Raw genomic sequence first — 12753 nt, 5'->3', positions numbered from 1 at the left:
CTTGGCGGCCGCTCCCAGTCACCAGTCTGGCTGCCGCATTCTGGATTAGTTGTAGTTTCTGGGTCACCTTCAAAGGTAGTCCCACGTAGAGCGCGTTGCAGTAGTCCAAGCGGGAGATAACCAGAGCATGCACCACTCTGGCGAGACAGTACGCAGGCAGGTAGGGTCTCATCCTGCGTACCAGATGGAGCTGGTAAACAGCTGCCCTGGACACAGAATTGACCTGCGCCTCCATGGACAGCTGTGAGTCCAGAATGACTCCCAGGCTGCACACCTGGTCCTTCAGGGGCACAGTGACCCCATTCAGGACCAGGGAGTCCCCCACACCTGCCCGCCTCCTGCCCCCCCAAAAATGGTGCTTCTGTCTTGTCAGGATTCAACCTCAATCTGTTAGCCGCCACCCATCCTCCAACCGCAAAGTAGCTCTCCCAGGAGTGGCTGGGTGCAAGGATACCAAAGGAGGATGTCAAAACATCAGAATGGCCCGTTCGAATGTTTTATTAAAGAAAGGTGTAGACTTGGAGCAAAGCAGCCTGCCAGGTCTCCCAGCCTTTGCAGACCTGGGACGGACACCGCAGCAAGGAGACGGCTTGTCCGCACCCAAGCCAACGTGCCTACATTATACACAAAACAGCAAACCTCATTTCACCTGCCCAGATGAAGGCGTAGGTGGAAAATGCTCAGACCTTACAGATAGCTCCTCTTTCTGGGCTGAGAGCCCAGTCCCTTGAGCCCGCAGATGAGGAGAGCATCAAAGCAAATTAGCTTATATCAGAGCAAGTGAATCTAAACATAGATGAGCTCATTGCTACAACAACTAGCAATTAATGGTGGGGTTATCTCGACTGCCAAGATGGCGTTTGCAGAGCTTCTGGAGCAATTCTCCTTTGGTTGAGCACTTGGTCTGATCCTGTGTACAGCGGCTTCCTGTGTCCGACTCTCGCCTTCCATGGAAGAGGTTTTTGGAGGGTAATGGCAAACAGTGGCTCAACGGTAGCAAACAAATGAAGGAATCACTAGGAAGGGGGATTAAATGAAGCCACAGACTCTAGATCTATGGTGTACTCACAGTTTAAGATACTGGTTCAATAAATCTTCTGGAAGCTTATAGAATAGAATGGAATAGAATTTATTATTTATACCCCACCCATCTGGCTGGCTTTCCCCAGCCACTCTGGGCGGCTTCCAACAAAGTATTAAAATACAGTGGTCTGTTAAACATTGAATCTTCCCTAAAGAAGCTTTTACTGGGAGCCAATGTGGGTCTTTCAGGACCAGTGTTATGTGGTTTCGGCGGCCGCTCCCAGTCACCAGTTTAGCTGCCGCATTCTGGATTAGTTGTAGTTTCCGGGTCACCTTCAAAGGTAGCCCCACATAGAGAGCATTGCAGTAGTCCAAGTAACCCACTGACGTCTCCCGAGCTGCAGAGACTGAGGTCTGAGAGAAGGAGAGACCTGAGTCCTTGCAGGAGGAGTGCTCGCCTCCGGGCGAGACAGGGAGGTGAGTCGCCGGGGGATCAGGACCGGCTGCTACCCCAACAAAGATAAAAGGCTGTGGGACCCCGCCCCGAGTTGCGGGAGCAACATTGCTGTATGCCAGACCCTGCCTGAGATCCAGTACCTGTCCTTGCCTGGTTTCCTGCCTCGTGTCCTGCCTTGGCTCTGTCGGACTGACTTTTAGCAGAACCTTTGGATTCTGGACTGGACATGCACCACGTTTCTTGGGTTACTCCCGGGCTCAGCACAGTGCTGAATCGGCCCATCTCGTCCTTATGGGCGCCACCTAGATGATGATGATGATGATTGTTACCGGAAAAATCCGAGGGCTCCCTTGGACAAAAACAAAGACACCAACCAGGATAACTTGGAGCAAAACAGCAGCCTGTAGGCTTGGCCTTTATTGAACTGTTGCAACAGGGTGTTCCCCTCACTTGCGAGAGAGAGGAAAGACCCAGAAAGATGGTGTGCAAGACCTTATAAAAACTTTTGAAATTCCCATCCTCTAGGTCAAGCCCACCCCCAGAAACATCATGCATACATTACAGAAAGGAGGGGTTGAGGGAGGAGTTGTGGTGGTAACCTGAGTGTCCTGTCACCCGGCTGGTTCCTCCTTTCCCCCTGCCCATGAGTCACTTCCAGGAGACAAAGGGGAGTTGGCAGTTTCCTGCCCCCAGAGGGAAGATCTGATCATTGTCCTTTGTTTCAGTCCATGCTGAATCCACTCCCATATGCAAGTTCTTTGTGATCTTGATGGTCTTCTGTCTAGGACCATCAGGGTTGGCATAGCAACTGGGCAGGGCTCCTGTGGATGTGCTGGGATGGTGAAGGGATTATGGCTGACCAGAACCAAGCCACCCCCCTTTGATAGTCCTTGTCATATGGAGTAAAATAAAAATGGAACAGTGCAAATCCGATGTATGGTTGATTTTTCTATGAATTTATAACAGAAGTGTGGCATATGTAGTGTGTGAGTGTGAGTGTGTGAAGTTTGTACAAACTGAATGATTGGGGTGGGGGGTTCCTGCTACATGATGATGGTGATGATTTTATTTGTACCCCGCCCATCTGACTGGGTTGCCCCAGTCTTGCAAGCTCACCAAGCAGGCTCTGAAGGAGCGTCTCCACCCCCATCGTTCTACCTGGAATGAATGAATGAATGAATGAATAAATGAATGAATGAATGAATGAATGAATGAGTGCAGCAGCAGCTCTCCCTACCTGTGATTCCTAGCCGCTTCCTGGGGCCGATAAGAGTCCCAGAACCGTGGTGCTGCAAGGGACCACAAGTATAATAATAATAATAATAATAATAATAATAATAATAATAATAATAATTTATTATTTATACCCCGCCCATCTGGCTGGGCTTCCCCAGCCACTCTGGGTGGCTTCCAAAAAAATATTAAAATATTATTAAAACACTGTAATACATCAAGCATTAAAAGCTTCCCTAAACAGGGCTCGAAGCTACAAACATGAGTCTGACCAAACTGCGGGAGGCAGTGGAAGACAGGAGTGCCTGGCGTGCTCTGGTCCAGGGGGTCACGAAGAGTCGGACACGACTAAACGACTAAACAACAACAAACAGGGCTGCCTTCAGATGTCTTCTAAAAGTCTGGTAGTTGTTCTTCTCTTTGACATCTGGTGGGAGGGAGTTCCACAGGGCGGGAGCCACCACCGAGAAGGCCCTCTGCCTGGTTCCCTGTAACCTCATGTCTCGCAATGAGGGAACTGCCAGAAGGCCCTTGGAGCTGGACCTCAGTGTCCGGGTAGAACGGTGGGGGTGGAGACGCTCCTTCAGGTATACTGGACTGAGGCTGTTTAGGGATCATCTAGTCCAACCCAATGTGAGATTTGAACCCGTGACCATGAGATTAAGAGTCTCATGCTCTTACCAGCCGAGCTATGCCAGGTGCCTGGGTCCAAACGTCCTCAGGTTGGCTGAGACTGCTCTAAATCTATATGTGCAAAGAGCTTACATAACCCAGTGCATTTGCTGAGCGAATTCTTCTTGGAGCTTTGCTGCTGCTGCTGCCTTGGGGGCTTTTCTTTCCATTAAACTGAACAGTCAGCGATGGTCTCTGTTCTCCCTGCTCTGTGCCTCCCCCTCCCCAATGTTGTCGTTCGTGCCCAGAGGCGGCTGACGTGCCTGGCATGTTCAGTGGCGCATGCAGCGGTTGCCCGCAGGACAGGGCATGTCTTGGCACGCATGCCAGAATCTCTGCAGGCCCAATTCTGCCCTCCAGGGGAGAATCTTTGACACCCCTAACCAGGTCATAAGAACTTTGGGAGAACCTCCGGGGTCAGGATTGGGGTGGCAGCTGACTGGCCAATGATTCAGACAGAGAACCAGCGCTTCAATGGACCAGCAGAGCTTCATATATATATATTAAGGGATGCGGGTGGCGCTGGGGGTTAAACCACAGAGCCTAGGACTTGCCGATCAGAAGGTCGGCGGTTCGAATCCCCGCGACGGGGTAAGCTCCCGTTGCTCGGTCCCTGCTTCTGCCAACCTAGCAGTTCGAAAGCACGTCAACGTGCAAGTAGATAAATAGGTACCACTCCGGCGGGAAGGTAAATGACGTTTCCGTGTGCTGCTCTGGTTCGCCAGAAGCGGCTTAGTCATGCTGGCCACATGACCCGGAAGCTGTACGCCGGCTCCCTCGGCAAATAAAGCAAGATGAGCGCGCAACCCCAGAGTCGGCCACGACTGGACCTAATGGTCAGGGTCCCTTTACCTATATATATATTTATTAATTTTTACATGGAATTTCCAAAAAACCCCACATACAACATATTTTCTCATCTTCTTCAGTGTTTTGGACTTCCACCAACCACATCTGAAGGTTTTTCCATCTTTATCCCTTAATCTGCATTTCATTAATTTCACTATTCCTTTTAATAATGCTTCACTAAGAGTTCTCTTCATACTTTTCTCTGCAATATTTCACACAGTCCTCCTTACAAAACGTCTTGCGTAATCTGTTGATTACAATTGCTTTTCAGATAGTTCACATGTTTACTCCGGTCCTCTGAGAATCTTTAATCCCGCAGGTTTCAAATCCTTCCTGTCATCTTGTCTAATTCTGAATAGTCCATTAATTTCGACTGCCATTCCTCTTTTGTCAGTAATTCTTCGAGTTTCCATTTCTGTGCCAATAGTACAGCTGCCGTTATTGCATATAAAAACAGTTTATTATCCTGTCTATTAATATCCTCCCCTACAATGCCAAGTAGAAATGCTTCTGGATTTTTTTTATACATGTATATTTCAACATCTTTTTCATCTCATTATATATCATTTCCCAGAAGCTTTTCACTTTCTTACATTCCCACCACATGTGATAAAAAGATCCTTCTTTTTCTTTACATTTCCAACATTTGTTATTTGCTTTATACATTTTAGCTAATTTCATTGGTGTAATACACCATCTGTACATCATTTTCATCACGTTTTCTTTCAAAGCATTGCATGCGGTAAATTTTAATCCTTCCTTTAATCCTTTCCCACTCTTTTAGCTGTATGTTATACCCAAAATCCTTGGCCCAATGTATCGTAACCGACTTGACCTCTTCATCTTTCAAATGACATTCCAGCAGCAATTTATACACTTTAGACAATATTTTACAATCGTTGTTCAACACTTTTGTGACCAGCAGAGATTCTTGGCACCCCTGCCCCACCTCGCAGGGTGGTTGTGCGATAAAGGGCGGCAAATTACTTTTTGCAAATGGATTTTAAGTTGCAGCAAGGAAAGAGCTGGTGGTTAAGAAGCTTTCGGGAGCGACTCTCTGTGGAAAGCAGAGGCAGACTGGGAGCTGGCCTTGGCATCAGATTCAATCAAGGGATCGCGATGGAAATGACCTCGTTTGCAAGAGCTGGAAGGAAGGGAAATAGCAGGGAGATGCAGCGAGGCCAAGCAAGTGCTTGAATACACAGACACACACACACACACACACACAGAGGCAGGTGGCCTTGCTGCCTTGCTAGAGCAGTGCAGTCCTTGGGAGCTCTGAATTAAAATGGTAATAGCGAAATTCGAACCCAGGACTCTCCAAAGGGAAGGAGCCCCAACCATGAGTGGTGGCAAGGTGAGAGCCATTGTGGCATCGTGGTTCAGAGTGTGGGACTTGGACCTGGGAGTTGTTGATGTTTAGTCGTTTAGTCGTGTCCGACTCTTCGTGACCCCCTGGACCAGACACTCCTGTCTTCCACTGCCTCCCACAGTTTGGTCAAACTCATGCTGGTAGCTTCAAGAACACTGTCCCACCATCTCGTCCTCTGTCGTCCCCTTCTCCTTGTGCCCTCAATCTTTCCCAACATCAGGGTCTTTTCCAGGGAGTCTTCTCTTCTCATGAGGTGGCCAAAGTATTGGAGCCTCAGCTTCAGGATCTGTCCTTCCAGTGAGCACTCAGGGCTGATTTCCTTCAGAATGGAGAGGTTTGATCTTCTTGCAGTCCATGGGACTCTCAAGAGTCTCCTCCAGCACCATAATTCAAAAGCATCCATTCTCCGGCAATCAGCCTTCTTTATGGTCCAGCTCTCACTTCCATACATCACTACTGGGAAAACCATAGATTTAACTATACGGACCTTTGTCTAGGTTTGTCATAAGGGACGCGGGTGGCGCTGTGGGTTAAACCACAGAGCCTAGGACTTGCCGATCAGAAGGTCGGCGGTTCGAATCCCCGCGACAGAGTGAGCTCCCGTTGCTCGGTCCCAGCTCCTCCCAACCTAGCAGTTCAAAAGCACGTCAAAGTGCAAGTAGATAAATAGGTACCGCTCCGCCGGGAAGGTAAACGGTGTTTCCGTGCGCTGCGCTGGTTTGCCAGAAGTGGCTTAGTCATGCTGGCCACATGACCCGGAAGCAATCTGTGGACAAACGCCGGCTCCTTCGGCCAATAAAGCGAGATGAGTGCCCCAACCCCAGAGTCGGTCATTACTGGACCTAATGGTCAGGGGTCCCTTTACCTTCAGAAGAAGAAGAAGAAGAAGAAGAAGAAGAAGAAGAAGAAGAAGAAGAAGAAGAAGGAGAAGAAGAAGAAGAAGAAGAAGAAGAAGAAGAAGAAGAAGAAGAAGAAGAAGAAGAGTTTGGATTTGATATCCCGCCTTTCACTCCCTTTAAGGAGTCTCAAAGCGGCTAACTTTCTCCTTTCCCTTCCCCACAACAAACACTCTGTGGGGTGAGTGGGGCTGAGAGACTTCAAAGAAGTGTGACTAGCCCAAAGTCACCCAGCGGCTGCTTTACCTAGGTTTGTCATTGCTTTTCTCCCAAGAAGCAGGCGTCTTTTAATTTCTGCCTGGGTCCGAATCCCCCCTCTGCCATGAAGCTCGCTGGTTGACCTCTCAGCCTGGCCTACCTCTCAGGGTTGTTGTAGGGGATTAAACGAGAAAGGAGAGAACTAGGTACGTCACTCTGAACTCCTTTCCCAGCTTTCAATTCCCCCACCCCGTAAAATACTATTTTGAAACAGGCTTCCCAGCCTCTCTCATTCCACGTGAACAGAAGAGGGGGGTGCGAGATTCTCAAATATTCCCATAGGCTGCCCCTCTTGCATTGATGTGACTGGCCAGCTCTCAGCATCCCCTTTTTTCAAATTCCGTTGTCACCATGGAGACTAAGGCAGGAGGGGAAAGTTTGGTTTCCATGGCAGCAGGCCGGGCTTGACACCTGCAAGGACCAATGGGATGTTTCCTCGGTGTCTAAGCAGAACGCTAGCCCTGGCAGATTATGATCGAGGGTGTCAGCATAAAACTCGGTTGCGGGTATTTTGCAAGTCATTTGTTCAGAGCCTCGGTTCTCATCGTTCCATGCAAATCGACACTTTTCATCAAGTTACAACGTAGATTATAACCCAAACGAAACCCAGAGAGGCTGTAGGCTCCTAGGGGCAGGGACCTGTTCCTTCCTTCTTTCCTTTTTTTAAAAAAATAATCTTTATTAATTTAAATTACACATACAAAGAATTTACAATCTCATACGAAGAGTTTGGACATGACTAAACGACTAAACAACAACGACACTACAAAAAGGAAATTAAAGGAAAAACAATTAAGAAAGAAGAAAGGAAGAAAATACAGAAAAAAGAAAGAAGAAAAAGCAAATTTATGTACATAAATAATAATAATAATCTACCTAATTAATACTTAATTAAACACTTAAATAAAAAAGACTTCTAACAAAACGAGTCTTCCAATCATTCTCATTGTACTGTTTATACTGTCGTCGTTTCTTCCACACAGTTTTATATTCTTTAATATTGTTCCCGTCTACTCCACAAACGGTATTTGTTGTGTTTACAAGTATCACTCAAGTTCTGCTAATATGGTGTGATTGGTACCATATGATCTTATATAATCCTTAAATATTCTCCATTCTCCAAATATTTTCTGGTTCAATACTCCTCTAACTCTTCCCGTCAGTTTTGCTTCTTTCCACCCACATATATTGAAATGTACGTGTGAATATTTTTGGGAAAACCTAATGAAAAAAACTTTGCCAAAAATATTTGCATTTCTTGTTCCACTTGCCACTGGCATGCAGTCCCTGGACGCGTTGCCAGCCAGCGGAAAGTGGGATATAGATTTGTGTGTCCCTGGGGAAAAGAGAGAGAACTATCTGCTTGACATTTTATTTATCGCCAGCTTTGTGGTGGAGAGAAATGTCAACAGTGCCACACCAGGCTCTAACGACTGGCTTCTGCTGGCTCCAGAATAAGTCGCAGCACCCACAAAGCGAAAAACGCGATCGGTTTTCCGGTCACATGCTGTCCCGTGTTGGAAACTGGTGACTGGGGACAGCTCCACCCCTGGACACGGAAGCACCGTGTGGCCCAGACCAAAAGTGAAGTCTCTGCTTGAAGGCAGGCCACTAATAATAATAATAATAATAATAATAATAATAATAATAATAAATTATTTATTCATTCATTCATTCATTCCCTGACCATCTCTGGGCGGCTTCCAACAAAATATTAAAATACAATAGTCCTTCAGTTATTAAAAGCTTTCCTAAACAGGGCTGCCTTCAGATGTCTTCTAAAAGTCAGGTAGTTGTTTTTCCTTTGACAACTGGTTGGAGGGTGTTCCACAGGGCGGGTGCCACTACCAAGAAGGCCCTCTGCCTGGTTCCCGGTAACTTGGCTTCTCGCAGGGAGGGAACCGCCAGAAGGCCCTCGGAGCTGGATCTCAGTGTCTGGGCTGAACGATGGAGGGGGAGATGCTCCTTCAGGCTGAGGCCGTTTAGGGCTTTCAAGGTCAGCACCAACACTTTGAATTGTGCTCGGAAACATACTGGGAGCCAATGTAGGTCTTTCAAGACTGGTGTTATGTGGTCTCGGCGGCCGCTCCGAGTCACCAGTCTAGCTGCCACATTCTGGATTAGTTGCAGTTTCTGGGTCAACTTCAAAGGTAGCCCCACATAGAGCGCATTGCAATAGTCCAAGCGGGAGATAACCAGAGAATGCACCACTCTGGCGAGACAGTCCGCGGGCAGGGAGGGTCTCATCCTGCGTACCAGATGGAGCTGGGAGACAGCTGCCCTGGACACAGAATTGACCTGCGCCTCCATGGACAGCTGTGAGTCCAGAATGACTCCCAGTCTGTGCACCTGGTCCTTCAGGGGCACAGTTACCCCATTCAGGACCAGTCTTTCACACCTGCCCATCCCCTGACGCCACAAAACAGTACTTCTGTCTTGTCAGGATTCCACCTCAATCTGTTAGCCGCCATCCATCCTCCAACCGCCTCCAGGCACTCCAGAAAAAGATGATTCCACATCCTTACTACTCCCGTTGGGATTTTTATGTGTGACTGGCAAGTGCGCATGCAATTTTGCATGCAATAACAGTTGTGCAATCAGATACCACATTCACGGAATTTGCTGTTGCAGACTTAGTTCTTCTGAAAACCTGCAAGTCCTCAAGGCTGAAAATAGAGCCTTGAATCACATTTTGAGTAGTTGGTATTTTGCTCACCATTAATCTTGTATTGGGGACACGGGTGGCGCTGCGGGTTAAACCACTGAGCCTAGGACTTGCTGATTAGAAGGTCGGCGGTTTGAATCCCCGCGATGGGGTGAGCTCCCGTTTCTCAGTCCCTGCTCCTGCCAACCTAGCAGTTCGAAAGCACGTTAAAGTGCAAGTAGATAAATAGGTACCGCTCCGGCGGGAAGGTAAACGGCATTTCCGTGTGCTGTTCTGGTTCGCCAGAAGAGGCTTAGTCATGCTGGCCACATGACCCGGAAGCTGTATGCCGGCTCCCTTGGCCAATAAAGCGAGATGAGCGCCACAACCCCAGAGTCGGTCATGACTGGACCTAATGGTCAGGGTCCCTTTACCTTTAATCTCATATTGAGGGAAAGGGGGAGGGGAGAATTAGCCCTAAGGTCCCCACAGCTCTAACCCTCCCCCTTCCCCACAGCAGATAAACATAATTTTTACTGACCTATAATCTTTCTTTCTTTCTTTCTTTCTTTCTTTCTTTCTTTCTTTCTTTCTTTCTTTCTCAGATCCATCCTTGCAGCATTAAGTTTCGAAAATGTTCCTGGTCTATTGCCAAAGGAACAAAACAGAGAGGCGAGTTTATAAAAGGCATACCCATTTATTATGTCTGAGCTGCCCTAGTTTATGGATCAAGAGATCATTTTTTCGCAGCTGAAGGTAACAATATTCAGAGAGAGAGAGGTGGGGGGGTAGCATGTCTGTTGCGGCAACATTGCAACGAACTGCAATGTGGCCTCTGCCAGGATCATAAAGAGGATATGCAAATTATGGAAATTACAAGCCCCTAAAATGTACAGATTACAGATGTACAGATGTCCTCTGCATTGTTCGGGGCTTCCAGTGTGGCCCTCGATGAAATGTAGCTTTTGTCCTGGCGTTTGGCACCTAAGATGCACACACAAACCTCTATCTATCATGCACTATCATTGCAGAATCACAGACTTGTTGAGCTGGAGGGTCATCTAGTTCAGGGGTCAGCAAACTTTTTTTTTTTAATTTTTATTGATTATAACATAAAAATTATAAAATGTACCACAAAACATATCACTTATACAATCTTTTTAGACTTCCATCAGCACCTCTGATGATCCACCGTTTTAACCACTTCTTATGCATTTCTTAACTTTATATTGCCTCTTAACAAATCATCCTTCCCCTTGTCCAATTTTGCAATACTTCCAGTAATACTCCTCACAAAACCTCTTGCAAACCTACAAACGTCGTCTGATCTTCACAAATACTTTTGAAGTAGTCCGTAAATTTACTCCAGTCTTCCGTGAATTTCTGGTCCCGACGGTTTCGAATCCTTCCTGTTAGTTTATCTAATTCTGCATAGTCCATTAACTTCATTCTCCATTCTTCAATCTTCGGTAATTCTTCTTGCTTCCATTTTTGGGCCAGTAATATTCTTGCTGCTGTTATTGCATATAAAAAGAGCTTATATTCCTTTCTATTTATATCACTCCCCACAGTGCCGAGTAAAAATGCTTCTGGTTTCTGGGCCAGCAAACTTCCCGCGCCTCGGGCCGGTGTCTCCAGCACCGATCGTGCGGTGGGCTGGAGGGCGGGGGAAGCGTGTGCCCATACACGTGAGCACACGCTATTTCCGGGGAGGGAGGGAAGTCGTTGAAGATTTGGTTATAATGAAAGATGTTCATTTTGAAATGTATAATCTGAAAAGTTAATAAAAAATATTTTAAAAATAAGAAGTGCTCTCTCTCAGTTTTCTCCCCTAGCCATTTTCATCCCCCCATGAACAGCCTTACCTTCCATTTCCCGATTGCACAAGAGGTCAGTTAGCGTCTAGATCCCATTCAAAGTGCTGGTTTTGACTAATAAAGCCTTAAATGGCTCAGGACCCCAATACAACAAGGTCTGCGTCTCCCCATATGAACTACCCTGGACCCTGAGATCATCTTCTGAGGCCCTCTGCGTGCCTCTTCCATGAGAGGTCCAGAGGGTGGCAACATGAGAACAGGGCCTTCTCTGCAGTGGCTCCCTGTCTGTGGAATGCTCTCCCCAAAGAGGTTCATTATACACCTTTAGGCAAAAAAGTCTTTGTCCATGGAGTTTTCTTGGCAGGGATACTGAGGTGGCTTGCCGGTTCCTGCTCCAGGTGGATCACGTTTGGTCAAAACTCTCCACTAGGACCTGTCCATCTTGGGTGGCCCTGCATGGCATAGCTCATAGCTTCTCTGAGTTATTCAACCCCTTCGCCACGGCAAGGCAGTGATCCATGAAGGGGTCCATGAAGGTCCATTTAGTTAAAGCCATGGTTTTCCCAGTAGTTATGTATGGAAGTGAGAGCTGGACCACAAAGAAGGCTGATCGCCGAAGAATGGATGCTTTTGAATTCTGGTGCTGGAGGAGACTCTGGAGAGTCCCATGGACTGCAAGAAGATCAAACCTCTCCATTCTGAAGGAAATCAGCCCTGAGTGCTCACTGGAAGGACAGATCCTGAAGCTGAGGCTCCAAGACTTTGGCCACCTCAGGAGAAGAGAAGACTCCCTGGAAAAGACCCTGATGCTGGGAAAGATGGAGGGCACAAGGAGAAGGGGACGACAGAGGACGAGGTGGTGGGACAGTGTTCTCCAAGCTACCAGCATGAGTTTGACCAAACTGTGGGAGGCCGCGGAAGACAGGAGTGCCTAGTGTGCTCTGGTCCAGAGGGTCACAAAGAGTCAGACACGGCTAAACAACAACAACAACAACAACAAGGCAAAAAAGTTCCTCTTCAACCAGATCTTGGGCTGATCGACATCCCATATCCTTTTAAATGTTTTTGTGGCAGTGAGGGGCATTATTGGTTTGTGGTCCCCGCCACTAGAATTCGGACCACAAGGATAATTTAAAATAAAAAAAATCCTTCCAGTAGCACCTTTAAGACCAACTAAGTTAGTTCTTGGTATGAGCTTTCGTGTGCAAGCACACTTCTTCAGATACACTGTGTATCTGAAGAAGTGTGCTTGCACACGAAAGCTCATACCAAGAACTAACTTAGTTGGTCTTAAAGGTGCTACTGGAAGGATTTTTTTTATTTTGACTATGGCAGACCAACACGGCTACCTATCTGTAAGGATAATTTAGTCCAACTCCCTGCAATGCAGGAATCGTTTACCTGATGTGGGGCTGGAACCCACGGTGCTGAGATTAAGGGTCTTGCGCTGATGGAACCATATTTTCTGTTCCTGTTTGCATTCTGCATCTTGTGCTTTTTACCTGGCATTTGTGTGTTGCGCGCTGCCTTGA

This window comes from Podarcis pityusensis (genome assembly GCF_964106645.2).
Source record: "Podarcis pityusensis genome assembly, chromosome: 12".
In the NCBI taxonomy this organism is placed as follows: domain Eukaryota; kingdom Metazoa; phylum Chordata; class Lepidosauria; order Squamata; family Lacertidae; genus Podarcis; species Podarcis pityusensis.
Note: the sequence above shows the minus strand (reverse complement) of the source record.